The 27,796-nt window shown below is 37.2% G+C and overlaps 1 long non-coding RNA gene across 1 annotated transcript; it reads right to left on the bottom strand.

Annotated features, from left to right (window-relative positions):
• On the bottom strand, positions 1-27,599 carry LOC308650314. Its single transcript, XR_014022317.1, has 3 exons — positions 27,520-27,599; positions 24,029-24,222; positions 1-120 (listed from the first exon to the last, which is right to left on the bottom strand). It is a non-coding gene; the product is annotated as an uncharacterized lncRNA (long non-coding RNA).
• Between the last annotated feature and the right edge of the window lie 197 nt (positions 27,600-27,796).

Below are 27,796 nucleotides of genomic sequence, written 5' to 3'. Positions count from 1 at the left end.
GTTGGAGCGAAGCTAGGGAGACAGGAGCCAAGGGATGTAGCAGAGCCTCCTGAAAGAACCAGTTCTGTTGAGCCTGGAATTCTGTCCAGCAAGACTAATTTGGGGCTTCTGACCTCCGAACTGTAAGAAAATATTTTTTTTTTGTTATTTGAAGCTAATAATTTTGTAATGATTTCTTATAGCTGCAATAGAGAACTAATATATGCATACAATATGGATAAATTTTAAGATCACAGGTGAAATAAGTTTTTAAAAAGATGTATTTTTATAGAACACACAGAATTCAATAACTGGAAGAAGTCTATTCAGGAGAATAGAATGGAGGTAAGGATTGTGGTAATATGAGAAAGTAAAATAGAGGGCCTTGTACAGAACAATTATAATTATGGATAATGAAGTAGAGAGAGTATGATTAACTTACATCTCTACACCTCAGATTCCCCATAAAACTCCTATTAATCTAAAAATAAATGAAAGAAAGAAATGGAATAAAATTGAGTATAAAAAAACAAAGATGGTTCTGTGAAAAAAGTACTAATAAAGTGTTTTCCTGGCATTTGTGTTTGGCTTTGGAGAAAACAGCCCGGCATAGTGGTACACACCTGTAATCCCAGCTAATTAGGAGACCAGGGCAGGAGGATTGCAAATTCAAGGCCAGTTTGAGCCACTTAGTGAGTGAGACCCTATATCACAATAAAAAATTAAAAGGCTGGGAGTGGAGCTCAGTAATACTGTACCCCTGAGATAAATCCCCAGTATCAACAAAAAAGAAAACAAAACAAAAATAAAAACAAACACAGAGTAACACACACTTTGGTGTGAGAAATGGGTTTTGACTATAGAGAAATTAAATACCATTTATGACATTAAATACATAAATTGAATATTTAGATGAAATGAATACTTTTTTGGAAGGGAAAAAGAAATTATAAATTATCAAAATTGACTTAAAATATATTTTTAAAAGCAATTAGGTGGAAAAAGTCATAGAGAAATTGAAAACATTTTCTAGAATCTAATCCTCTTAAAGCTACATTATGATATTTTGAGACACCGATTTTATCAATTTCTTTTAAAAAGAGATGATTTCTGGGCTATTTAGTCTCATTCTAAACATAGAAAATGAGGGCATCTTCTGTTTACCACCAATAGTAAGATAAGATTGGTGGTGTGATTCAGAGGAATCTGTATTTAGGAATCAGGTGACTTTCCCCCCAAGCATGCATATTCTCCTTACAAAGTGTGCTCTCAAGGAAGTCCTCTAATATCCCTTAGCCTTATGGCCTCATTTGTCTACAGGTGTATAATGAGTGTTGCTATCATCTCTGCCCTTTAATTCCCTAGCTGTTTTAGTTAGGTTTTTTTTTTCCTTTGACCAAAACACTTGACAAGAACAACAGAGAGGAAGAAAAGTTTATTTTGGCTCATGGTTTTCAGTCCATGGTCAGTGGACTCCACAGTTCTGGGCCCCAGGTGAGGCCCAACATCATGGTAGAATGGTATGGCAGAGACAAGTTGCTCAGGACATGACAATCAGGAAGCAGAGAGCTCTGCTCTCCAGGGACAAAATGTAAGTCCCAAAATCATACCCTCAGTGACCCAACCTCCAGCCACACCCTACCTGCCCAGTTACTGTCCAGTTAATTCGTACCAGTGGATTAATGTACTGATGAGGTTATAACTTTCACAGTTCAACCATTTCACCTATGTTTAGGCTCCATCCCAAGCCAGTTTCTGACCCAGTACTGACTGAGAATAGTTCTAGTCCCCTTTTTGCTGCCTCCTTAATCGATGGCAGACTAAGACTTTGCAACTTTCATAGGTTGGGATCAAGAGGAGACTAGGGTGGCCATTAAATGCCAACCTACTCCCTAACACTCACAGTTTCCTCCTTCCCATACTGTTCATCTCCATTTCCATGTAAATAATTGTGCCTTTTCCCCTGCCAGCCTGTCCAGTTCTAGTTCAGGTTTCTTATGCTGGTGGCTATGAACACATGTGAGGTTATAGGCAGTAGTTGCCAGGGACAGGTGAATCCTTTCATATACTTGTAATGATGATGTGATACTCTACCAAACACTGTTCATAGATTGAATATCTCATTCACATGTGATGCCATATTTTTTTCCAAATGAACTTCTATCAGTCCAGGTACAATCAAGAGCCAAAAACCACGTGGTAATGTAAAACAGAGAAAGTTTACTATAAAAACTATTAAATGATTATAGAGGAGTAGCTATGAAAATGTAAGGAAAACTTTAAAGGGTATCCTAGGATTGAGGGAGAGGTCCCCAGGATAACTTCCCTCCCAGTGTATGGCATCTAGATCTTGTTAGAGAAGATGTGTTTATACTCCACCACATGTCAGAAAATATACTGCTTGCCAGACCAGGAAGGTGCACAGAACCAGGCCACCCCTGGGGATGTAAGGACTGGAGTAGGCAGTGCCTGCCTTGCAAGACATGAGAATGTGGTCATAGGCCCAGGATCAGGCTAAATCAGCACTGAGGTATGGTACCTTTAGGTCAATGGCAGGTACAGGGCTCTGCTGGGTGGCTCCACACATGGTACCACTGACCAATTATGTAGCAGGAGCAAGACAAAGCAAAATGCAGCACACCAGAACCAGGAGGAGATGCTCCCTTCCTCCTGCCAAGTTGTTCCAGGGGTCTCGACTAACATAGCTTATCACTGTGCTCACCATGAAGGGTAAACTCTTAAAGTGTCCAGACCATGTTTGTAGAGCAGCTACAGAGGGAATTTGAAACTAAGAGGCAATAAATTGGGAACTGGCATAGTACTGTTAGAAAGAGTGAAATAGAAATTTATTTTAAAACTCTATTGATTCCTAGTTGATCTTCACTGCTATGTATTTCCCAACTAACAGATTTTTATTATTACGTATTTCTCAATGAACAGATACAAACATAACAAGTAGCATGTCGTCCACAGGATACTTTGATGTTAAATACTAGTTCTTCTCCTTGACAAGATGGAAATGTGCTGCTCTAACATGCTTGCATCCTGAACCCCAGGTGATGGCCACCTGTTGGCTTGACTCTTAAAATAGCATCCTGCTTGTCCAGCTGTCAAGTTTCTGTAACTCTTGCGCTGTTCACAGTAATGTAAATCATTTGCATAAATTATGCTGGTGACTTCTGAGTCCCTGTGCATCACCTCTTGGTCTTCTGAGTTTCAGGATACAACTGTCTTCTGCAAATACCTGACTTTTCCACAAACTACCTGTCCATTTGTCTCAAAAAGCAGTCTGTACTTTTGTCCCTCTCATGAACGGGAACAGTGAACAGAATGAATGATGTCCAAATACTTTCTGCAGAGTTCTGAGGATTATTATAAAGAACATATACAGAGCAAATGATATGTGAAAGTGTCTCTAATAGTATAAATCATCATAACTGCAATTGCTAATAATAATATAATTTTAAATAAAGTTTTTGCATTTCTTATTTGAAAATTGGTACTTTTTTTAAAACAAGAGGTTTCTACGTTTATAACCAAGCTCAGTGATAACTAAGAAATTAAAAAATTCTGTGGCATTTGTGTTACACAGAGGATTCTGTCATTAGACTACTCACTAGCAAATCCATGTGAAAATATTACAGCCTCAGTGACATGCAGTTCCAAATGCTCCATCACCTGATCTGGAAGATAAAAACCATCTCATATTGTACCTGAGAACTCTGACCTCAATGGCATTTTTTCCAGGAAGCAGGCTGAAGTAGGGGAGAGGAGATCAGGAGGGAGAATTAAGAGCAAAAGTTAGTTTCGTTTAAAATGAAACGAGTAGGTTAGCTGGCAGCGTGCTAACTGAGCCTGCTCACTTTGCAGGTTGAAATTTTACCTTAAACCCATCTTTTCAGAAGAAGAAAAGGAAGAAGACAACTCTGGGATACACATTGTGAAACTTGTAATGATGATGTGATACTTTAAGTTGGTTAAAAGGCATGACAATATAAGTCAGTACAACCCTTGGCTGACACAAATAAAGAGTTATGCTTAAGTGCACCAAAGCTTTCCCATGAGCCACTTGTTTCCGATTTTAATAAGGCTCCATCTCTCTAAGCGGATTACCAGTAAATTCTTTTGCTAGTTTAATACTAGAAAACAAATGAGAAACTTGAGTTTTTTCCCCCCAAAGATGGCTATTTCTAATATCAAGATTGTCACAGAGATTTGGAGGATGGGAACATAGCAGCGAAAGAAGGTTTCAGAAACAAGTTTTGAGGTGGGGAAGTAACACGAAAGAACTCACGCTTACAGAAGAATATTTTCATAGACAGATAGTGTCTGCAGCTACTCAGCCTACTAAGCCAGTATGGCAATTCAAGTGTAAAAGTCTTCAAGCCTCTTTCTAATAAATGAGTAAGCAGCCCTAGAGATTATAGGGGGACTTGACCAAAATCTCATACTGGCTGTTGGCAAAACTGTCTACAGACTGGCCCGAGAACTTTTGTTTACTGCTCTTTTTGCCAAACTTCACCAAACTTTAGAGCTAACATGGCACTTGAATTTTGAATATTTGACTAGCAATAATAATTGTGTTTATCAAACCTAAGGGTTATAGATCTCAGGGGATTATTTCCCACTTGGGATCTCAGTTGTGAATGTTCTGTTCTCTGATAAAATGTCTGTACAGGTCTTCCCTCTCATTCCCCCCCCCCCAAATCTTCTCCATTTGTTTGTCAGCCAACCATAGCACAACATAGTTTTGTGACATTAGATAAGTTTATTAGTTACTCTGTGTCTCAATTTCCACTGTAAAGTAGAGAAACACATTAGTTAATATGTGTAACGTATTTAGAACTGTGCCTGGCCTATAAGTGTTATACAAATTCTAGCATTTTTTTTTTGTTCTATTCTGAAAAATTCACAATACCTGAGCCTGATTTTACAACCAGCTTTCATGTCCTGCAGTTAATTACCTTTTTAAGAACCTCATAAGGAGCTTCCAAAATGGGATGTTGTGGAGAAGGGTCTAGGAATAGAAAAGAATAAAGGAAAGGCCCATGGGATGGGGAGGTCGAATGGACAAGAAGAGGGGAGGCCCATAGGAGAAACATGCAGAATCTTTCAGTCCAAAGGAGTATGGTTGTGTTTCTGCCAACAGACTCTATCTGCACAGATATCCATGTATCCATAGATGGCATTACAATCACAACTGAGTAGTTATTGTTTTTAATGCTCAAGTCTCCAACTCCTGACCTGTCACCTGAGTAAAAGTTCTGCATCTTCAGTAGTTCACTGGGCAACCAGTCAGCACAGCACAAGTTCTCTTTCTGGGAGACACTTCTGTCTAAAACCCTTGTTTATGTCCTTGGTAACACTTTTCCTCCAATCATCCAGGCCTAAGATCTGCATTTATTTGCAACTCTACTTTCAGAATTCAAGCTCAAATGTGTTCTATGTGATCTTGATTGAGCTATTTCTATTTCTTATCTTTGTTTCCTTATCTGTGAATTATAGTAAATTTTAACTATCTCATAATTGCTGCTGGAAAGAATGATGATATTACAGTACCCAAGAGCTGATAATAAACATATGGTATTGGAATTAGTAATAATATAAGAGCATAGTAATAATAATAGTGGCTAACATTTATTGAACTCCTAACATTTTCTTATTTAATCCTCACAGCTATTCTGTGAAGTAGACTGTATTTTTATCTTTAGGACATGAAACTTAAAAATGAGGCTTATAGAGGTTCATACCATTCAATACTTGTTTACAGAGTGCCTCATCTCTGCCAGACACTCAGGAGAGAACCTTGAAACTCACTAGTGCATAAGACAGAGCCCTCGCTGTTGTGAAATTTACACTGTAGTAGGGAAAACCAAGTCAACAAATAAAATAATCTCAGACTTGGGATATAGCTCAGCTGGTAGAGTGCTTGCCTCCCATGCACAAGGCCCCCTGGGTTCAATCCCCAGCACTTCCCCCCTACACACAAATAATAATAATAATAATAATCTTGGATTGTGATGAGTCCTATGAAGTAAACAGTAGAGTCACGATAGAGTAATAGGTGGGTCAGTCTAGTATGTATAGAATGATTAAAGAAGGCATCTGGAGCCTGGAGAGGGCTGCAGGAGTGGGGCCAAGGCCTCTAGATAGGAAGGAGCCCAGCTGACCTGCCTGGGAGACTTAGGCAGTGGCTGGAGAAAGCAGGGGAGAGGGAGGTGGGAACAGCCCCCAGCATGAGGAATCCTGTGCACTCTGGAAACTTGGAGTTTGTTCTCATATGATGGGAAGGTTAAGCAGAGTGAAAGCTGAGTAGTGACTGATCAAAATTAAAACTTGTAATATTCTTCTGGCTTTAGGTGGTGAGAGGCTTCTAAGGGTGTCAGAGACAAAGTTGGGAGACTAGATGGGCAGCCAGTGTGGCAGTCTAGGCAGATGACAAGGCTTGGACTAAAGGAGCAAATGGAGATGGACACAGAGAACAGAGCAGGTACTTGTTTAGGTAGAGCCCTCGGCTGGCTGATGGGTGTGGAGGAAAGGGAGAGCAGAGGGGATCCAGAACAAGGCTTCTCATTTAAACAACTGGATGAATCCATGGCCAATAGTCAAGTTAGGGGGACTAGAGTAGCAACAGGTTTTGAGAAAGGGAAATGGGATATGCAAAGATGGGCAGGCATTAAAATGAAGAGGTCAGTTACAGGACTGCATGCGTGCATCTGGATGAGAAGTCTGGCAGGAGGTGGGTATATGGGATTGTTTGCAGATACATAGTGCTTAGAACTTTTGACCAGTGGAGAAAATAGAAGAGAAGGCATATCTGGCCTGAACCCTGAAGAACTTTAATATTTGAAGGGCAGGCAGAGAAGCATCCAGAGATATGAGCAGAGAAACTTGTCCCACTTCAGCCAGTTAGTGAAGAGCTGAGATGTGATCACTGGTAGAGTTTAGGAGTCCTGCAGTCTGCGGCACAGAGCACCTGCTCCTTGCAGTCTGCAACAGCCTCTTCCACCTCAGACTATTCCCCTTCCTACTCTGGCACCACAGATGCTCCTAAACATCCTGTAACTTACAAACTTCTAAATGCTTACAGGGTACTATTTCATGTAATAGTTGTCGCTACCATGACATTCATTGATTTGACAAACACTGAGTGCTTGCTAAGCATCAGGCCCCACTATTCAAACCATGGAGGAGACTCCAGAGAACAAAATAGATGGAAGTCCCTGCTCATGTAGGGGTTTCTCTGTTCTGTTTTTCTCAAAGGCCTCCCCATGGGTCGTATTCATTCCTATCCCACAAATGTTCATTCTGTCCTTTTCACCCTTCTTCCCCCTCTGCCACTTGTTCAAAACCTCCATTTCCCTAAAAGCCAGCCAGTCTTAAAATAGCATCTGTTATGTTCCTGCATATGAACACTGATTTATCTAAACATAACCTCCAACTTCTCACCTCTGCTCCTGCTCACAGAGATATGTACCTAACAACAGATGGATTGAGAGAGCTTCAAACAGAGACACCAATGTGGAAGTCTTTGCAGAGATATCCCAGTTTCCACATGCAAACCCATCAAGAGGGAAACATGGGAAAGGAGCCCAGAAGAAGAGGCCTGGGAGCCTCACTTTGGTGAGTGAGTTTAGGGTGCAAGGGGGGTGCTGAAGGGAAAAGGCCTAGGGCTAGGGAGATGGAGGACTGTGTAAATGAATGGTGAGCCAAACAATTTCAGGATGCTCATACAGAATGGTAACCCCAGCAGGCCCACCGAAGAGGTCCTGGTGGTCTTCCAAGTTCTCATGCTTTGCTCATTACCTACTTCCAAGATGCCAGAGGCAGTGATAACCACATTTCTCAGGAGCCCAGGCTCAAGGGAGGGCTCTTACAAGGAAGGTCAGCTCATCTCCAGCAGGTACAAGCTATATTAGGGAAATTTCTCAGGGTGTTAACCTATTTAGAACTAAAGCCTCCTCAGCCATGTAGATTAGTTTAATGCTCTTGCATGAGGCTACATAGATAATTCTCTCATATGCTTACCTACCCAACTCCCATTAGCACAGCTGACGTGGTCAAATAGTGAATTATGATTTAACATACATAAAGGATCATCTGTATTAAGGAACAGGGGGACACTGGTGAATTTTCTTATATTCCAGCAGGTGGAGCTATAGCTTGGAAGCACTCAATATGCTTCCATGGCTGATGCCCACCCACCCACCCCCCCAAAACTACAAGCTAACAAACAAAAAACACAAGAAGAAGTGAAAGGGAAAAGGTGGAGAATAAGAAAGAAGAAGGAGAAGGAGGTGATGGAGAAAGAGAAGATTACTTGGTATATTAACTATTCTATGCTTGTCCAAGTACCTGTCAAATGTCTGACCCATAGGACAAATCAACAAATAGTAAATGAATACATGTGACATGATTTGATGTCTAGACTGTGGTGTGAGATTAGAAGAGCAATTCTCCATTCCTTACCCTGCTTTGCTTTTCTCTCCTGTCTTTTTGATCATTTGCATATTCATGTCCTTTGAACACCCACTCCCATTAAATGTCATGGAAAAATTCTCTGAAACTTGCCTGTGGGGTCAAACCGATGTCAAAGGGAGATGGTGGGAAAGGCATGTCATAAAAATAGCCCAACGAGTTTCCCACCTGTTTCCCAGGCTTTGATGCCGGCTCTAAGTAGCGTTTCTTGAAGTGTTTCCCCAGCAGTTGGCATCAGAATCATTTGGATTGGTTTTCAAAAAGTCTTATCTCCAAGCCACATCTCCAAAAATCTGATTCAGTGCTTCTAGGCTCAGGCACACCAAGTGGTTTCTTCTGCAAAACCAAGCTTGAAAATGCTGCTTTCAGGGGAAGGAGAGCCAGCAATATTTTATCCACATCCTGAAATCTAAGGACTACTGAACACTCTGAAAAAAAGTGCAAGTTCTTCACAGTACATTTTGGGAGCAAAATCTGATGGATAAAGTGATATGAAACTATGTATGAACTTATTTATTGCCTATAATGCAAACAGTCACACACTTTGCTTCAAAAATACTAATGTGTTTGAATAGAGAGTGCTGCCCCTGACTTCCTGGAGGTGTGACGGGATGTGTAATATGAACTTCAAACTGTCTTCCTAAAATTCAAAAACTTTTTGAATTCAGAAACACATGTGGCCTCAACAGTTCCAGGTACAGGTCATCTTCACTATGCTTTCATGTCCTGACTGTAGGTGGTATTTAAAGCAGAAGTCTGATGATTTAAAGAAAGTCAAAATGCCTAGTAAAAGAATATTGGATTGGGAGTCAGGATACTTCACTTTTCTGTCCTCAGTTCTTTGAAAATGATGAAAGATGTCATGTGAGGCCTTCTGTCTAAAATTTGTATTTTCACACCTACTTGCTGTCTTAAGAAATGCTTGGTATTTCTTAAGAGAAATACCAATTCAAAGATTAGATTGTGGTTTTATTATGTTCTTTAAAAAAATTTTAAAGGTAAGATTCTTTCTCTGTATTTTAGATTTTTCAGACAGATTCATTTCTCTCTGTGCTAAGAAAGGACATTTACCTAGGCTTTATAAAGAAGGTAATAAATTATTGTATTCAGCAAAACCAATATGAAACTATTAGGATACAGAAGTAGACATGAACTCCAGCAAGTTCTATGGAACATTGTGGAAGAAATTGTTTGTTAATCATGTAGGACCAAAGAGATGTATAAGGAAGCTTAAAAAGCTTCCAGTACCAGTATAGAGCTTAATTAATACAGGGGCAGCTGGCTGTCTAGTAATATCCTTGTGACCCAAAAGTACACATGACTGGTGTGTCTCTCTTTATCCCTCTATGTAGTATTTAATACTTAAATAGTCACCCTAAAGCCCTGTCAAGTTCTGAAGGAAGATATTGAAAATTTTCCTAAATTAAAAAAAAATTCCCAAATATGAAATAGAACAAAACAATGAGCTCCAGTTTTCCCTGTCAGAAACGGATTGCATTGTGTCACCTGCAATATATATGTTGAAGTCTTCACCATGAGAACCTTACAGTCATGTTCTTATTTGGAGATGGGGATTTTAAAGAAGTAATCAAGTTAAAGTGAGATCCAAAGGAGATTTGGATACAGACATGTTCAGGGAAAACACCGTGTGAACATGAAAGTGGCTGTCTGTAAACCCAGGGAAAGGCCTGCATCAGATTTTCCCCTCACAAGACTCACAAGAGACCAATCCTGCCAACAACTTGATCTTGGACTCCTAGTTTCCAGAACTGTGAGATGGTAAGTTTCTGTTGTGTGATCCCCCTTCTATTATGGATTGGATCTGGAATGTCCCTCAAAATGTTCATGTATGAAAAGATTGGTCTCCAGTAGTGCAAAGTTGAGAAGTGGGCTTGTATCACAAGAACTCTGACCTCATCAATGGATTGATCATAGTTAATCAATGGCTTCATAGTTTAAGTGGACTATTGCAAGGTGGTGAAACTGTAAGGGATGTGATCTAATTTAAAGGAGTAGATCCTTGGGGGTATATCTTTGGGGACTATTTCTTGTCCTAGGCCCTTCTGCCCACCCCTTCCACTTCCTACCAGCCATGAGCTGACCTGCTTTCCTCTGTTATACCCTTCTGCATGATGTTCTTCCTCATCTCAGGCCCAGAGCAATGGAGCTGGCTGACTATAGGTTGAATCCTCTGAAACCATGAGCACAAATAAATCTTTCCTCCTTTAGTTGTTTATGTCATGTATTTTTGTGACAGCCATGAAGGCTAGCACATCTGTTAGGCAATTCTGGCAAAATAATCCAATAGACTGAGACACCTATGATCTCTTGGGCACCTATTTCACTACTGGGTTCCCATATACCCTGTTCTTTTCCATTAGCTTCATTTTTAAAAATTAAGTAACTAATTTTTTAATTAGGCATATATGACAGCAGAATGTATTTTGATTCATTTGCACACAATTGCAGCACAAGTCCAAATTTCTCTGGTTGTACATGATGTAGCCTCACACCCTACGTGCAGTCATACATGATAGGGTAATGATGTCCATCTCATTCTACCATCTTTCCTGCCCCCATGTACCCTCCCTCCCCTTTGCCCAATCAAAGTTCCTCCATTTTTCCTATGCCTCCCCCTTCCTCATTATGAATCAGCATCCACTTATCAGAGAGAACAATTGGCCTTTAGTTTTTTGGGATTGGCTTACTTTGCTTAGCATGATGTTGTCTAACTCCATCCATTTGCCTGCTAATGCCATAATTTTATTCTCTTTTAATGCTGAGTAATATTCCATTGTGTTTATATACCACATTTTCTCTACCCATTCATCTATTGAAGGGCATCTAGATTGCTCCCACAGTTCAGCTATTGTGAATTGAGCTGCTGTGAACATTGTGTTACTATAGTATGCTGATTTTAAGTCCTTTGGGTATAGACTGAGGAGTGAGATAGAAGGTCAAACGGTGGTTCCATTCCAATTTTCTAAGGAATCTCCATACTGCTTTCCAGATTGGTTGCACCAATTTGCATTCCCCCCAGCAACATATGAATGTGCCTTTTCCCCCACATTCTCACCAACATTTATTGTTGTCTGTATTCTTGATCACTGCCATTCTGACTGGTGTGAGATAAAATCTTAGGGTAGTTTTGATTTGTGTTTCTCTAATTACTAGAGATGTTGAACATTTTTTCATATATTTGTTGATCAAATGTACATCTTCTGAGAAGTGTCTGTTCTGCTCCTTAGCCCATTTATCGATTGGATGTTTGTATTTCTGGTGTTAAGTTTTTTGAGTTCTTTATATTTTCTGGAGATTAGTGCTCTATCTGACATGTGTGTGGCAAAATTTGCTCCCAAAATGTAGGCTGTCTGTTCACTTAATTGATTATTTCTTTTGCGGAGGAGAAGCTTTTTAGTTTGAGTCCATCCCATTTATTAATTCTTGATTTTATTTCTTGCACTTTGCAAGTCTTGTTAAGGAAGTCAGGGCCTAATCTGACATGATGAAGATTTGGGCCTACTTTTTCTTCTATTAGGTGCAGGGTCTCTGGACTAAATCCTAGGTCCACTTTGAGTTGAGTTTAGTGCATGGTGAGAGATAGGGGTTTATTTTCATTTTGCTGCAAATGGATTTACAGTTCCCCAGCACCATTTGTTGAAGAGGCTATCTTTTCTCTACTGTATGTTTTTGGTGCCTTTGTCTAATATGAGATAACTGTATTTATGTGGGTTTGTCTCTGTGTCTTCTATTCTGTACCATGGGTCTACATGTCTATTTTGGTGCCAATACAATGCCATTTTTGTTACTATAGCTTTGCAGTATAGTTTAAGGTCTGGTATTGTGATGCCTCCTGCTCCACTCTTCTTGCTAAGGATTGCTTTGGCTATTCTAGGTCTCTTCAATGAGTTCAGGAACCAAATTCCTGTACTTTGGCTATTCTGGGTCTCTTCAATGAGTACAGGAACCAAATTCAGTATAGTTCTTTGAAACTCTAGCCAGAGCAATTAGATGAAAGAAATTAAAGGGATACGGATAGGAAAAGAAGAATTCAAACTATCATTATTTGCTGATGACATGATTCTATACTTGGAGGATTCAAAAAACTCCACCAGAAAACTTCTAGAACTAATTAATGAATTCAGCAAAGTAGCAGGATATAAAATCAATACCCAGAAATCAAATGCATTTTTTTGCATCAGTGATAAATCCTCTGGAAAAGAAATTAGGAAAACTTCCCCATTCACAGTAGCCTCAAAAAATAAAATAAAATACTTGGGAATCAACTTAACAAAAGAGGTGAAAGAGCTCTACAATGAAAATTACAGAACACTAAAGAAAGAATTTGAAGAAGACCCTAGAAGATGGAACGATCTCCCATGCTCTTGGATAGGCAAAATTAATATTGTCAAAATGGCCATACTATCCCAAATGCTATACAGATTCATTGTGATTCAAATTAAAATCCCATTAGCTTCATTTTTAATTTTTTTCTCTATTTAAAATTTTTTATCATAATAGCTATATCTTTATAAGGTGCCTGATATTCCTTTTAGGTTTAGAAATGATATAAATTGGTAAATAAAGATTATCTTGTCTTGATCATATTTAGCTCAAACATCACTGATATAAAACAATTAAATATCAAACTATTAATTATACAACAAACTAACTAGCAAAATATAACTCTCCTGGAGAGACTCACTAGCACTGTGAGTAATGGTAAGCCTTAATTTCATAGAACAAATAATTTCTGCCCTCTGGAAAATAATTCTTCAGGCAGTATGTGACTTTAAAATGAAATTGAGTCCCCAGTTTACTTCAACTTCTCATGACACAGAGCACAGAGAGGGAGCTCATTCCTAGATAAAGGACTGTGGCGGGGAGTTCATGAAGTGCATAAAGAAGTCAAGTAATAAGAATTATCATTTATTCAGCATCTGCTATACACCAAGCACTTTGCTAGATATTTTTAAAATATTTGACCATTTAATTCTTATAATAATCTTGCAAGGAGATATTTATAGACCCTCAATTTAAAAAATATATAGCTCAGAAAAGTAAAGTTGTTTAACAGCAGACAATTAGTAAAAATTGAGCTGAGGATTTGCTAGAGAGAAATCTGACTCTCAGCTCCATCGTTCCACATTGCCTCCTTAAAGTCCACACATTGTTTGACTCTCTTCAATACAGATCAGGATCACCAATCTCTATAGGTTTATAATTGTTGAAAAATTCTGCTTTAAATTTGAACATTTAGAAATTTTAGGTCCAGAGATTAAAAAAAAAAGTATCAGAACTTAGTACAAAAATATACAAAGAATATAAAAAGAAATGATTATACCTTAATGGACCAATGTGACATGTTAAAAACTGTGTCACATAAGGGAGTAAGAAAAATATATGGAATCATAACAATAAAAGTGGAATGATTCCAGACTCCAGCTTTCATCAATTCGTCAGTGAGAAGGGATTGGAAATTAATTTCAGAACCATTCTCCTGCCAACTGTGGATATTATATGCCGGTGCTTGGAAAATAGAATGCAACAGAAAAGACAGTTGCCTTGGTCATTCTTTCTTAGAAGGACACATAATTTCCCAGGCAAGATTTTTTTATTTTGCAGCCTTATCTGCAGATAGGTGTAACTATAGACTTGGCTCTGGCCAGTGGACTGTGAGTGGGACGCTATGTACCACTGTTGGCTGCGCTCTTAAAGCTCCTGTGCTTTCCACTCCATCATTCTGCTGGGAAGCTGGTGTTGTGATGGCAGCTAAATCAGTAACTGTGGACTTTCAGATATTATTAAACAATTATTAAGGATGAAAGAGCAACAAAAAGATGAGTCTCAAGATTGAGGAGTTCCTTCCCCAGCCTGGATCAACAACTTATACTTTTGCGCTGGGGAGAAATAAATAAAAGTGTATGCCTTTAAAGCTGTGATTATTGTGAGTCTCATTGTTACTGCAACCAACCCAATATTTTAACAAGCTATATTATAATTAATAATTCAACAGAATACTCCACTTCCCAAATATTCTGAATTTGGGTGTATGTGAAAATTCTCTACAGAGAATTATATTTCAGTATTAATTTTGTGGTCAAGTTGCTCCCAACAAATAGAAATATTTTAATATTGGGTCTATTTCATTTCTTTGGTTCCTGTACTCTTCAATGAAAAGTCTACTTAGGAATTCTGATTTCTCAGGTTGTCCTAAAGGAAACTGAACTTTGTTTAAAAATCCTGACTCATTTGTTTTCATTGTAGGATAGGAGGAGCAATTGGGAAAATGAAGGCACCATGAGGCAGATATTAGTGATTTTGTTTAAGCTCAAACAGTACAAAAAGGAATGGAAATTTCTGCTATGATCTGACCTATAAGGACACCTTGAAACTTGGGCAGGGTGTTGGATCAGAGGTTTCTCAGGCTTGTCTGAGGTTTCTAGAGATAGTACATTGGCAACTTCCGGAAAAGGTGTGTGTGTTTGTGTGTGAGGTGTTATAACCAGAATTCCCCTATGGTCCCCTTTTCTAAAATAGATTTTAGAGAAGATGTAAGAGGAGTCCCACTAAACCACTAAGAAGTCTCAATTGTAAAACTTATGACTTATTGGTGAGCACATGAGGTCAACACCTTCAAGTTCTATAATCAAAAACAAAAGGGCATTTGCATCATTTCTTATGGATGTTTTTAACAGGCTGTTGCAGTAAGCAAAACTACAGGAAACTATCACAGTGTTTTAAGCAGAGTTGATTTCAGGTGAAACCAGGCATTTGCAGAAGTCTTTTGAATTCTTTGTCTTCATATTATGTATTTCATAGCAGAACACAAAAGGCCAACCTGAATTAATGGGTACAAGAATTAAACTGGATGAGATGGACAAGGCAGGGAGACCACCTAGGCAGATTAGCTAGAGCCAAAAAGATGGGCCAGGTCACTGGCAAAATTACTGATGAGGAAGGAGATATTAGAGTTATTGGGGTTTTGGGTTTGTTTGCTTGTTTTGGGTTCCGCAAGGAAGAAAGAACTGAGAAGAAGAAAACCATAGAGTCCACTGAATTAAGGAAAATATCAATAAATAATATTAGAGACTACATAAGACTACAAAGAAAGAAATAAAGAAATCAATCAATCAAAACAAAGCACCAGTAACTGAAATATATGATAATTTTATAATTTTAAAGAAGCTAAGTAAACTGTAAGAGATCACAAACGGCTAAGAGAGTGGGGTGCTAGGGAAGAGTAGAGTTACTTTACATTAGGTAGAGAAGAGTGAATAAAGGGGAGGGGATATGAAGATAGGAAGGATAGTAGAATAAAACAGATATTATTACCTTATGTACATATATGACTGAATGACTGATGTGATTCTACAACATGTACAATCAGAAAAATTAGAAATTATATTCCACTAATGTATGCTATATCAAAGTACATAAATGCATTCTACTGTCATGTGTAACTAATTAAAACAAATTCAAAAATTATTTTAAAAAATCATCACAACACAAAAGAAGATAGCAAGAAAGGAAGAATGAAACAAAGAACTACAAGACAGAAAACAACAAAATGGCAGTAGTGAATCCTACCTACCAGCAATCACTTTAAACATAAATGGATCAACTTCCCAACTTAAAGACAAAAAAAATGGCTGAATGCATAAAAACCAGGTGCCAAGTATGTGTTGCCATGAGAGATTCACTTTATCTTAAAAGATACACATAGGCTGGAAGTGAGGGAATAAAAATAGATATTGCCTGCAAATTGTAACCAAAAGAGTGGGGGTGGAAAAATAGACATTAAGTAAAAAAAAAGAAAGTCACAATAAAGAAGCTCATTATATAACATTCCATCCAACAGGACTAGAATATACATTCTTTTCAAGTACATATGAAGTATTCTCCAGGTAGATCATATGTTAGGCCACAAGACTTAACAAATTTAAAAAAAAATGAATCATATCAAATATCTTCTTTGAGAACAGTAGTATCAATTTAGAACTCAGTAGCAGGAAGAAAACTCAAAAATTGAAGATATGTAGAAATTAAACAACATAGTTCTGAACCAACAAATAAGTTAAAGAAGAAATTTTTAAAAATCTTAAGATAAATGAAAAGAATATATCAAAACATAGAGAATGTAGTGAAAGTAGTTATAGGAGGGAAGTTTATAGCTATAAATTCCTATGGAAAGAGAAAGAGAAAGATCTCAATCTAATCTTATACCTCAAAGAACAAGAAAAAGTCTTGCTGAAGAAAAGAAATCATAAAGAACTAAGAAAAAAAATGAATGGAATAGAGGCTGGAAAAATCAGAGAAAAATTCAACTAAAAGTTTATTGCCTGTAAAAATAAACAAAATTGACCATCTAGACTAATAAATTAAATAAAATTGCAGAAAAATGAGAGAGGAGGCATTACAACTGATACCACAGAACTACAAAGGATCATATAGAGACTTTTATGAACAATTGTACAGAAATACAAAGGATGATCATATAGAGACTACTATGAACAATTGTATACAACAAATTTGATAATATAGAAAAAATGGGTAAATTTCTAGAAACATATCACCTTATTATAGTGAATCATAAACAAATAGAAAAGCTGAACAGATCAGTCATGAGTAAAAACTTTAATCAATAATCAAATATTTCTCAATGAAGAAAAGCCTAGGACTTGATGGTTTTACAGGTGAGTTCTACCAAACATTAAAAAAATACTTAATACCAAATCTTCTCAAATTATTCCAAAAAATTAAAGAGGAGGAAATACTTCCATACTTACTTTGTAAGGCCAAATTTGTCCTGATACAAAAGTCAGATGAAGAAAATTGTAGGAAGGTTTACCTGATGAATATATATGCAACATAGTATCAAACCAAATTCAACACCACATTAAAAAATCACACCCCATGATTAGGTGTGATTTATTCCTGAGGTACAAAGATGGTTCAACATATATAAATCAATACATGAGATATACCACATTACAAAATGATGGATAACAATCATATGGTCTCTTTGTAGGTGCAGAAAAAGCCTTTGACCATATTCAGTACCCTTATGTGATAAAAAAAACTTTTAGCAAATTAGATATAGAAGGAAAGTACTTCAATATAATAAAGCCCATCTGGCAAATCCACAGCTAATGTACTTAGTGGTAAAAAGTTTAAATCTTTTTCTCCAAGATCACGAACAAGACAAGGATACCTACACTTATCAATTCTATTTGATGTAGTACAAGAAGGCCTAGCCAGGGATGTTAGGCAAGAAAAACAAATAAAAACATTGATGAAAGAAATTGCACGAGATGCAAGTGAACAGAAAGATAGCCTGTGTTCATGAATTGGATGAATGGATAGCATTTAAATGCCCATACCACCTACAGCCATCCACAGACTCAATGTAATTCCTATCAAAATTCCAATGGCTTTTTTTTTTTTTAAAAAAAACAGAAGTTGAAATAGCAATTTTGTTAGCTTTTTATGGCGGTCACAAAAATATCTGACAAGAACAACTTAGATATGAAAAAGTTTCTATGGTTCATCATTTTAAAGGTTCAGTCTGTGATGGGCTGTCCCCTGCTCTGGGCCCAAGATAAGGCTCAGCATCCTGATGGAAGGACAAGGAGGAGGGGTGTTTTCTGCTCACGAAGGCCAGGAAAGGGGTGTTGGGAAAGACCTCAGTGACAATTAACCTTTCCAAAGCATGTCAGTGACCCCCTCCTATAGCCACACTCCACCTGCCTACAGTTACCACCCAATTAGTCCATCCAAACTAGGATGGACTGATCAGGTAACTGTTCTCATAATCCAATTCTTTTACCTCCAAACATTCCTTCATTAACATAGGACCTTTGGGAGGATACCTCATAACAAAACTATAACAACAATCCAAAATTCATATAAAACCAAAGAGACCCCAAATAGCCAAAGCAGTTTTGAGCAAAAGAAAGAAGCTGAAGGCATCATACTACTTGATTTCAAAATATCCTACAAAACCACTGTAATCAAAACAGCACATAGACCATATTTTAAAAATACACAGACCAAGGGAACAGAATAGAGAACCCAGAAATAAATCTACACATTGATGGTCAATGATCTTCAACAAAGGTGCCAAAAACACACAATGGGAAAAGGACAGTTTTTAAAAGAAATGGTGCTGGGAAAACTGAATAGTAACATATGGAAAAATGAAATTGAATCCTTATTTCACATCACCTACAAAAAAACCATCCTGTAATGGATTAAAGATTTCAATGTAAGACCTGATACTGTACAACTACTAGAGAAAACAGGGGAGAATCTTCTTGACATGGGTCTGGGTGATGATTATTTTGGATGTGACCCCAAAAGTACAGACAACAAAAGCAAAAATAGACAAATGAGATTGCATCAAACTAACTAGGGTTTACACAGTGAGGGAAACTGTCAACAGACACTCAAAGAACTTAATAGCAAGAAAATAACCCAATCAAAACATGGGCAAAAGACCTTAACAGACATTTCTCAAAAGAGCACTTAAAAATGGCCAACAGATGCAAGCACAGTGATGCATACCTGTAATCCTAGTGGCCAAGAGGCTTAGACAGGAGAAATGTGAGTTCCAAGCCAGCCTCAGCAAAAGCAAGGTGCTAAACAACTCAATGAGACCCTGTCTCTAAATAAAATACAAATTAGGGCTGGGGATGTGGCTCAGAGGTTGAATGCCCCTGAGCTCAATCCCCAGTACAAAAAAGAAAAAAAAAATGGCCAAGAGATGTGTGAACAAATGTCCAATATTCCTAATCATCAGGGAAATGCAAACTAAAACCTCAATGAGCAAGTGTGGTGGTGCACCCCTGTAATCCCAGTTACTCAGGAAGTTGAGGTGGGAGGATCCTAAATTTGAGGTGATCCTGAGCAACTTAACAAATCCCTATCTCAAAATTTAAAAAGGGGCTGGGGATGTAACTCAGTGATAGAACACTTGCTTAGGATATGCAAGGTCCTGGGCTCAATCTTATTTTGGTACAAAAAAAAAAAAAATCCTCCACAGAACTTCAATGAAATATTCCTTAATACCTGTTAGAATAGCCATTCTAAAAAGACAAAGATAACAAGTGTTGGAAAGGATATGGAGAAAAGGAATACATGGTATTATAGTTGATGGGACCATAAATTGGCACATTTATTATTAAGGTTCCTTCCAAAAAATTAAAAACAGAACCATGATGTGACCCAGCACTCTCATTTTTGCAAAGGAAATGAAATCAGTATTGTCAAAGAAATTTGCACTCACCTTGTTCATTGCAGCATTATTCAGAATAGCTAAAATATGGAAAAAGCCTAAGTGTCCATTGATGGATGAGTGGATAAAGGAAATGGGATGCGCTCAGCACATGCTGGGATATTATTCACCCTCAAAAAGGAATGAAATCATACAATTTGTAACAATGAATGAACACAGAAAACACTTTGCTAAGGGAAATAAGCCAGGCACAGAAAGACAACTTCTACAGATTTCATTTATATATAGATTTTAAAAGTCAAACTTAAAAGCAAAGAGTAGAACAGTTGTTGTCAGGGGGTAGGGGAATGGGAGCTATTGGTCAAATGATACAAAGTCTCAGATCGGTTGTATAAATTCTAGAGATCTAATATAAAACATGGTATCTATAGCTTATATTACATTGTACATTTAAAATTTTCTAAGACAGCAGGTACTATATGTTCTTACCTCCCCCACACACAGACAGAAGGATAACCATGTAAGGTGAAGTATATTAATTTATTTGTGATAATCTCTTCACAATGTATACATGTATCAAAAAAATCACATTGTGTACTACATATACACAATTTTTTTATTTGTCAATTTAACTCAGCAAAGCTGGGGGTAAGGAAGAATATTGAGAAAAAATTATATTGTAAGGAGTTATTAAAGTATAAATTCCATTATCTTTGCCTGAGAAATCTGTTCAGCTGGGTGTAGTGGCTCATACTTATAATCCCAGAAATTGCAAATACAAGGCCAGGCTGGGCAACATTGTGAGATGCTGTCTCAAAATAAAATAAAATACCCATTCATCAAATTAATAAAGGACAAGGCTCTATGACTAACTATTCAAATAATATCATCACATAATATCTCTAAATCTTGGACAGATAGTAGGTGAAGAAAATTACACAAGTAAGGCACCTGCATTTGCCAATGAAGTCCAAGGCAGATATCAGTGACCTAGTTTGAGAAAAGTTGTACACTGTAAGCTGTACGGTTTGTGTCTAATTCACAATGTTATTTTCAGCATTCTTGCCAGAATGGTATCAGCCCAGAGAAACTCCTGCTGCCCCGAGTTAAGCTACAATTCAGAAATACATGGGTTAATAAATTTTCTCTAACAGAAGAGCAAATTATGCAAGAAAGTTGTTTTAATGGAAAGTAATTATAAGCACCCTAAGAAAACTTTGCATGGTTTTATTTTTATTTTTTTGTTGTCAGGGTGTTGCCAGTAGAAAAATAAATATTCTGGAACAAACTTGTGTGAGCAAGTCCCACATGTGGTTTCCAGCCAAAAGTCCCATCGTTGTACATGGCAAAAGAAAAACACCATAATTCTCTGAACCTTTCCCCAGACTGCCTGAAGTCCTTTGTTTACTGCTGATACAAGTTGGCCTCCAGAGCCAGTTTTACTGGCCAACTCTCACTTGGCAGACCAAAGTCTGCTCTTGTCTCAGGCTAAATACTAAGGAAGTGCCCAAGGCTAGAATGATTTGAAATAAGGGGAAAGTTGGAGTCGCTGTCCAGTTTATGATTCAATGAAACCAAACTCTGAAACACACTAGTCAAAAATTGAGAAGCAAAAATAGGAAGGGTTGAATGGAGCGGTAACCCAGCTGTCCTTGATAAAAAGAGTATCTGGAAACAGGTGGCATAAAAGATTAAAAATACCAGGCACAAATGGATTAATTAAGAATGACAGGAGCCAGCCAAGTAAGGAAATAGGGGTGGGTATGGAATAAAGCTTGGTTTATGAAGCTAAGAGAGCCCAAAGTGTTTCGGATTATATAAATGGGCTCTACCTTAGAAGTATGTGTTGTAGCCTACATGCAAGTCACAGTAGCGATTAAGACAGAAGAGTAAGATCTTCCATAAACATTTTTTTTTTGACACTGTGAGCTTGTATTCTGTGAATTGTAAATACTGACTTGCGGCAAAAGAAGGCCTCTGATAGATAGCAGTGTTTTTTTTTGTTTGTTTGTTTGTTTTTTGTTTTTTGTAAGACAGGAGAAAATAGATAGGAACTTAACATTTTCATTGGAACAAGAAGGAAAAATATATTTTTGGCCAAATGCGTTCAACTAAACATTATAATACCATTTTCTAACATATTTACTATTTTTTTTTCTCACATGCTGTTTCCTCAGGCTGCACTGCCTGGCAGTTCCTGCTTAAACTTTCATATTTACTATTTTTTTTTAAAATTGTTATATATGACATCAGAATGCATTACAATTCATATTACACATATAGAGCACAATTTTTCATATCTCTGGTTGTACACTGTATTTACTAATTGAAACCCTAATTTGGTTGAGTAGAAAATCCTCCACAGGACCCTAAGGGACCTGACTGTCACCAAATCAACATGGGACACTAGTCATCAGAGTTAACTTCTATAAGCTTTTAGTTTACTTTGCTGAAAAATGGTTCTATACTTTGTAGCTAACTTGAAAACTATAAATCACTATGCAGATGGGATGTATTATTCTATGAATTTGTCACTCTTTGCCCATAGAATCCTGGCTTAGATATCCCAGGAACCAACTGGGTTTCCTGTTATACTAAAAATAAAAAAAAAAATAAAAACAAACTTTGCGACTCTCTCATTGAGTTATAAAGAGTTCTGCTATTGGTCAAATTATCTAAATTCTACCTAGAAATTATCTTTCTTTTTCCCTTTTCCTGAAAGACAAGATTTGTGTACAAATTATCTACTGACAGTTTTCTGTCCTTGCTACTAACTTCAAAAGGCCTGAACTTTGAAAATAATTCTTTTCTCCGAAAAGGTATCATTAAGTTTAGCTTAGCACATAAATATTATTTGTTTCCTTTGGATCATAAAAAGGAGCATTCACGTTCTCTCTTTTCCTTGAACAGAACTGTATCCAAATACTTCAAGTCAAATATTTAAAAGAAAAAGATACAACAGAAAAAGTATTTAGACAATAGATGATAGATGAAGATTCAGTTTATAAAACAGCCCTTCATATTAAAAAGAAAAAAAGGACAATCCAAAATAAAAGTGGCCAAATAACATAAGCAGACAGCTCCTAGAAATGAGTACACAAATTATTCATAAATGCATGAAGTTAAAAACAATAAGATATATTTGCTTCCAATGAATAGTCTGAAATCCAAAAGACTGATAAGATGCAATGTGAATAAGAATATGGGAATATAAGCATACTCTATATTATTAATTGGGAGTACAAATTACTACAATCTTTGGGAAAAAAATCTGTTGACTACAATAATTCTAAATACGAGTGCTAGATAGAATGGTTGACTGCCATCTTCATTGCTTTTCATGGAACATTTATTGCTTGCCTATTTGTACCAGAGATGCAGAAGTGAAGGGTAGAAATAAATCTCTGCTCTTGGAGGGTGAATAATTTACTGGGAAAGAGAAGATAATAAGCATAATAAATAAGCATAGTACAAATTATATAAGAAAAAAGTAAGTACATGAAAGAAGCAGCAGGGTAAGAAAAAAATCTACAGTATTTAGCTGGGTGGCATGGGAGGCAGTTTTAAATAGGGAGGAGTCTGCGTAGGTATAGGCTACGAAAGAGAAATTTGAACAGACTTGAAGGAAATGAGGGAGTGGTTATACACATGTACAAATGATTAAAGTTTTAGGCAGAGGAATCAGCCAGTATGACTATAAATACAATCAGACCTCCATATCCCTAGAAACTTGGATTGGAAATATTTAAGAAATTGTATCTGTACTGAACATGTATAGATGTTTTCCTTGTCATTATATAACAATAGTATAATGACTATTGACATGGCATGTACAGTGTTTAGGTATTGTAAATAATCTAGGAATGAGTTGTGTGCAAAGGTTGTATACAAATACAATGCTATTTTATATAAGGGACTTGAACATTTATGGATTTTAGTCTTCCTGGGGGTTCCCAAAGCAAATTCCCTGAAGAAACTGCAGAATGACTGTACATCTTAATAGATATAAAAGAAGAAAGTGGTTGAATACAAATATAATGTCAATGAAAGAATGGATAGATATTGCTTCTTTCTCTTCAAAGGTTTACTATTTCTTTTTATCAGTCATTTTGGTTATTGCAACCTATTTTTACAGCATCTGAGGGGGGGGGTGTATGTTAGCCAACTTGCTGCCACTGTAACAAATACCTGAGATAAGCAAATTCTAGAGAGAAGGTTTATTTTGTTTACAGTTTTGCAGGTTTTAGTCCATGATTGGTTGGTTGTCCCTGTAGCCTTAGGGCCTATGGCAAGGCAACAGTCATGGTGGAAGCATATAGTGGAGCAGTCACTCACCTCATGGCTGAGAACCTGAAGAAAGGGAGGAAGAGATGGGGGTCCTGCAGTCCCTTTGAGGGCATGCCCCAATATCCTGAAGAACTCCCGTGGGGTCTCACCTCCCAGTAGTGCCAAGCTGGGAATCAAACTTTTAACACATGGGCCTTTGGGGAATATTCCAAGTCCAAACTATAATAGAGGGTGTGTTGAACCTTTTATTTAAAAAAAAAAAGTATTAGTTTTGGTCAGCCATGCATACTTGCCAAGGTCAGAGATTTGGACTGATTATTTCCTCCAATAGAATGACCCATTAATCCACACAGAGTCCACCTGCAACAAGAGCAGCTTGAATCCTGGTTTCCAGGCTCCTCAGTACTTTTCCTAACTCCTCTTCTACCCTCAGAATCTTCTGGAAACATCTTCAGAACCCAACACTTTTATCCAACTCCTAGAGGAGGTTTTAGATCCTTTATATTGTTCAGTGAGGAACATTTATGGGGCCAACAAACTTCTCTCTTGCTAATATGAACTTCTTTTGTTTCATCAATATTATTGCATTAATAGTGCAAATGAAAATGCCAATATATTCCTCTATCCAATCAGAGATCTCAATGACAATATGGTGGTCACCATCATGCCTCACAACATAATGGTGTATTTTTCTTATACTTACTGGCTCTTCTGATCAATTTTCATACTTCACAAAATTTCTTCTATTTTTTAAAGGTTTAATATACTTTGAAGTGTAGTAGGGATGAATTTTAAAATGTGGATTCACCCCTTTAATGCCACCCATATTAAGCTATAGAATATGTACAGCACCCCAGAAGCCTTTTATGTCTCCTTCCAATCAGTAACTACACCAAAGGAAGTAATCGTTGGGTATCTATCACCATGGGTTAATGTTTGGCTGTTTTTGGAAATCTTATCAATGGAATCATTTTATAGGTACTCTCCTGTGTCTGGTTTCTATAATTCAACACTATTTTTGTGAGATGTGTGTTTGTTATAGATAGCAATCCTTTTTCATTTTTATCATTGTATAGTATTCCTTTGTATAATTATATACAAAGGAATACTATACATTTGTTTATTCTACTGTTGACAGACATTTGGCTGGGTTTCAGTTTTGGGCAGTCATGCATAAAACTGTTATAAACATTCTTGAACATTCTTTTTTTGTGAATATATGCATTTATTCTCTTAGAGAGGAAGTAGCATACTTTTTTCTGTAAAGGGCCAAACAGAAAATACTTTAATATTTGCAGGTTATATTATCTTTATCACAATTATGCCATTGTAAAAATAGCCATAGATAATGAATAAACAAATGAATGTGGTTGTGTTTCAATAAAACTTTATTTAGAAAGATCAGATTTAACTTGCAGAACATAGTTTGTTGAACCTTAATCTGCTCTTAGGAAATTCTAAGTGTTAGGACAGTTGTATGTTAATTATGTCTTACCAGTTTTCCAAAGTGGTTGTATCAATGTATTTTTGCACTGACAATACAAGAGAATTACCTATTTTCACTAATATTTCTTCATTATTTTAAATTCCTGAAAACATTGTTTTCCCCCTCTCATTTATAAATAAGAATCATCCTTGCTAAAATGATAAAATATTATCCTTTTCTTCTTTGGGAAGTCACTGTAGCAATGACCTATCATTAATGTCTCTGATTCTTGTAAAGGATTGTTGATGACCTCTGATAGTGTTTTTCTGTACATTTGGTTTTATGGAGACAAAGGGAACTCTATTGCAGATGACAAACCTAAGCCAAGCTGCTCTATGACTTTGGTATTGTAGTTTCTGTGTATCATTTTCCTAATCTGTAAAATGGGGCTAACAACATCTGTCCTGGATGTTTCTCTAGGTTTTTATATGACAAATAAAACAATGTATGAATAAAATTGAATGGTAGGGAGATAATTACAGTATAATAGCTAGAACACATCATGTGATTAAACAGTATATCTAGAATGAACCTAACTATAGAGGTGTATGGTAGCAATGTATGTTTAAAGAGATAGAATGTTTTCCAATATGTAGAGTGATGGTTTAAGAGAGATGATATATATCAGTAATTTAATTTTCTTCTTGATGTTTTGCCATATTTTCCAGAATTTCCAAAGTAAACACGAATACCTATATAATTATTAAAAAATTAATTTTTACAAGTACTTCGTGTGGCCTGAGGGGCTGCATCTCCTCTTCCTTCATGAACTACCTCATTTGTACTATGTTTCTTGATCCTTGGATGAAAAAAAAAACATCAAGAGCTCAATCAAAGACAACAGAACCCAGAGTATCCTAAAGCAAGGGATTATGCTGAGGAGCAATGATAAGCAGTGCAAGACCTCTGTCTGTGGTTCTGTAAAATGGGATTTTAACCATTCTCTCATAAAATATAGGGGGTTTTGAGATACAGTTGTGCCTTAGGATTCAAAGAGGATTGATTCCAGGACCCCCTGTGGATACCACAATGGAGAAGCTCAAGCCTCTCCTGCTGCATGGAGTTGCATGTGTATTGCTAACTATGCATCTCTTCCTGGATGTTTTAAACCGTCTCTAGGTTTCTTACAAGGAAATAGTTATTATATTGTTTAGGAAATTATGACAAGAATTGTTTAGAGGATTATGACATGTTCAGAACAGGCAGTTTATTTTTTCCGAATATTTTCCATTCTCGGTTGAATCTGCAGATGCAGAACTTGCACTTACAGAGGGGGAAGTGTGTTATGTCAGGGATTTGCAGTGGAATTAAGTGAAGAAAAGATAGCTTAAAACTGCCTGGAAGCAGGTGACAGAGGCAAAGACCTTGTGCCTGGCCACCGTCATCCTGAGGCTGTTCAGTGGAGGATGGCCTGAGGCCCTTGCTGTGAGTGGCAGGGACCTGTCCTGAACCCAGTGGAAGTTGCCACAAACATCAAGAATGCAGAAGTGTCCCCAGCAGGCTGATTGGCATCCTAAATATAACCCAACTCAGACTGAATGTGGAAATGAACTTTGAGAGACAGGGTAAAGACACAGGCAAGCTCGGCTTTCTTTGTAAAGTGACCGTCATCTTTCCTGTATTTATACAGGAAAAGAAACTGCTGCATTTCTTCTTCAGTCTCTGGTAGAGGTTACAGACATGTATGGAGTACAGTTTCCAAAATGCTTGATTTTTTGAAAAAGAAAAGAAAACAAATATAAGCCATTTCTGAGAGAAGCACTGGCAGAAGTCCAGAATCTAGAACTGAAATGAGGTTTGAAAAGAAATGCTTTAAGGGATGAGTGTGTGACTTGGTGGTAGGCTCATGCTTAGCATGAGTGAGGCCCTGGGTTCTATCCTCAACATACACACACAGACACACACACACACAAAAAAATCCAACTTTAAGAGTTTAAAGAGAAACCTCCCTTCCATTTAAGGGGAACCACACCAGCACTAGGGATTTGGCTTCCATCAGAGGCAGCCTGTAGGCACCAGGTGTCACGTTTAACTGATAGAGCTTTTTACTGACCTTGTGGGTAGCAGGAAGGAAGAGGAGTGACCATGGCATTCAGCAAAAGACAGGCTTTGTCCTATCGCCAGAAGTTGAATTCTTAGATGGCTCCACCACAGGGTTGTGTGGTGAAAACGGGGATTTCCACTTTCAAAAATAGTATAACTTCAGTTAGGTTAGAGATTGCCTTTTTGGGAAGTTTGTTATATTTAGAAGGTTTCTCCCCCTTGGTAAGGCTTTTAAAGTCCATCTGCAGCATGGCATAAAAATCCTCAAAATTTTAATGACCTAATTT

This window comes from Spermophilus citellus (assembly GCF_964194105.1).
Source record: "Spermophilus citellus genome assembly, chromosome: 5".
Taxonomy (NCBI): domain Eukaryota; kingdom Metazoa; phylum Chordata; class Mammalia; order Rodentia; family Sciuridae; genus Spermophilus; species Spermophilus citellus.
This window is presented reverse-complemented; position numbering and strand designations above follow the sequence as displayed.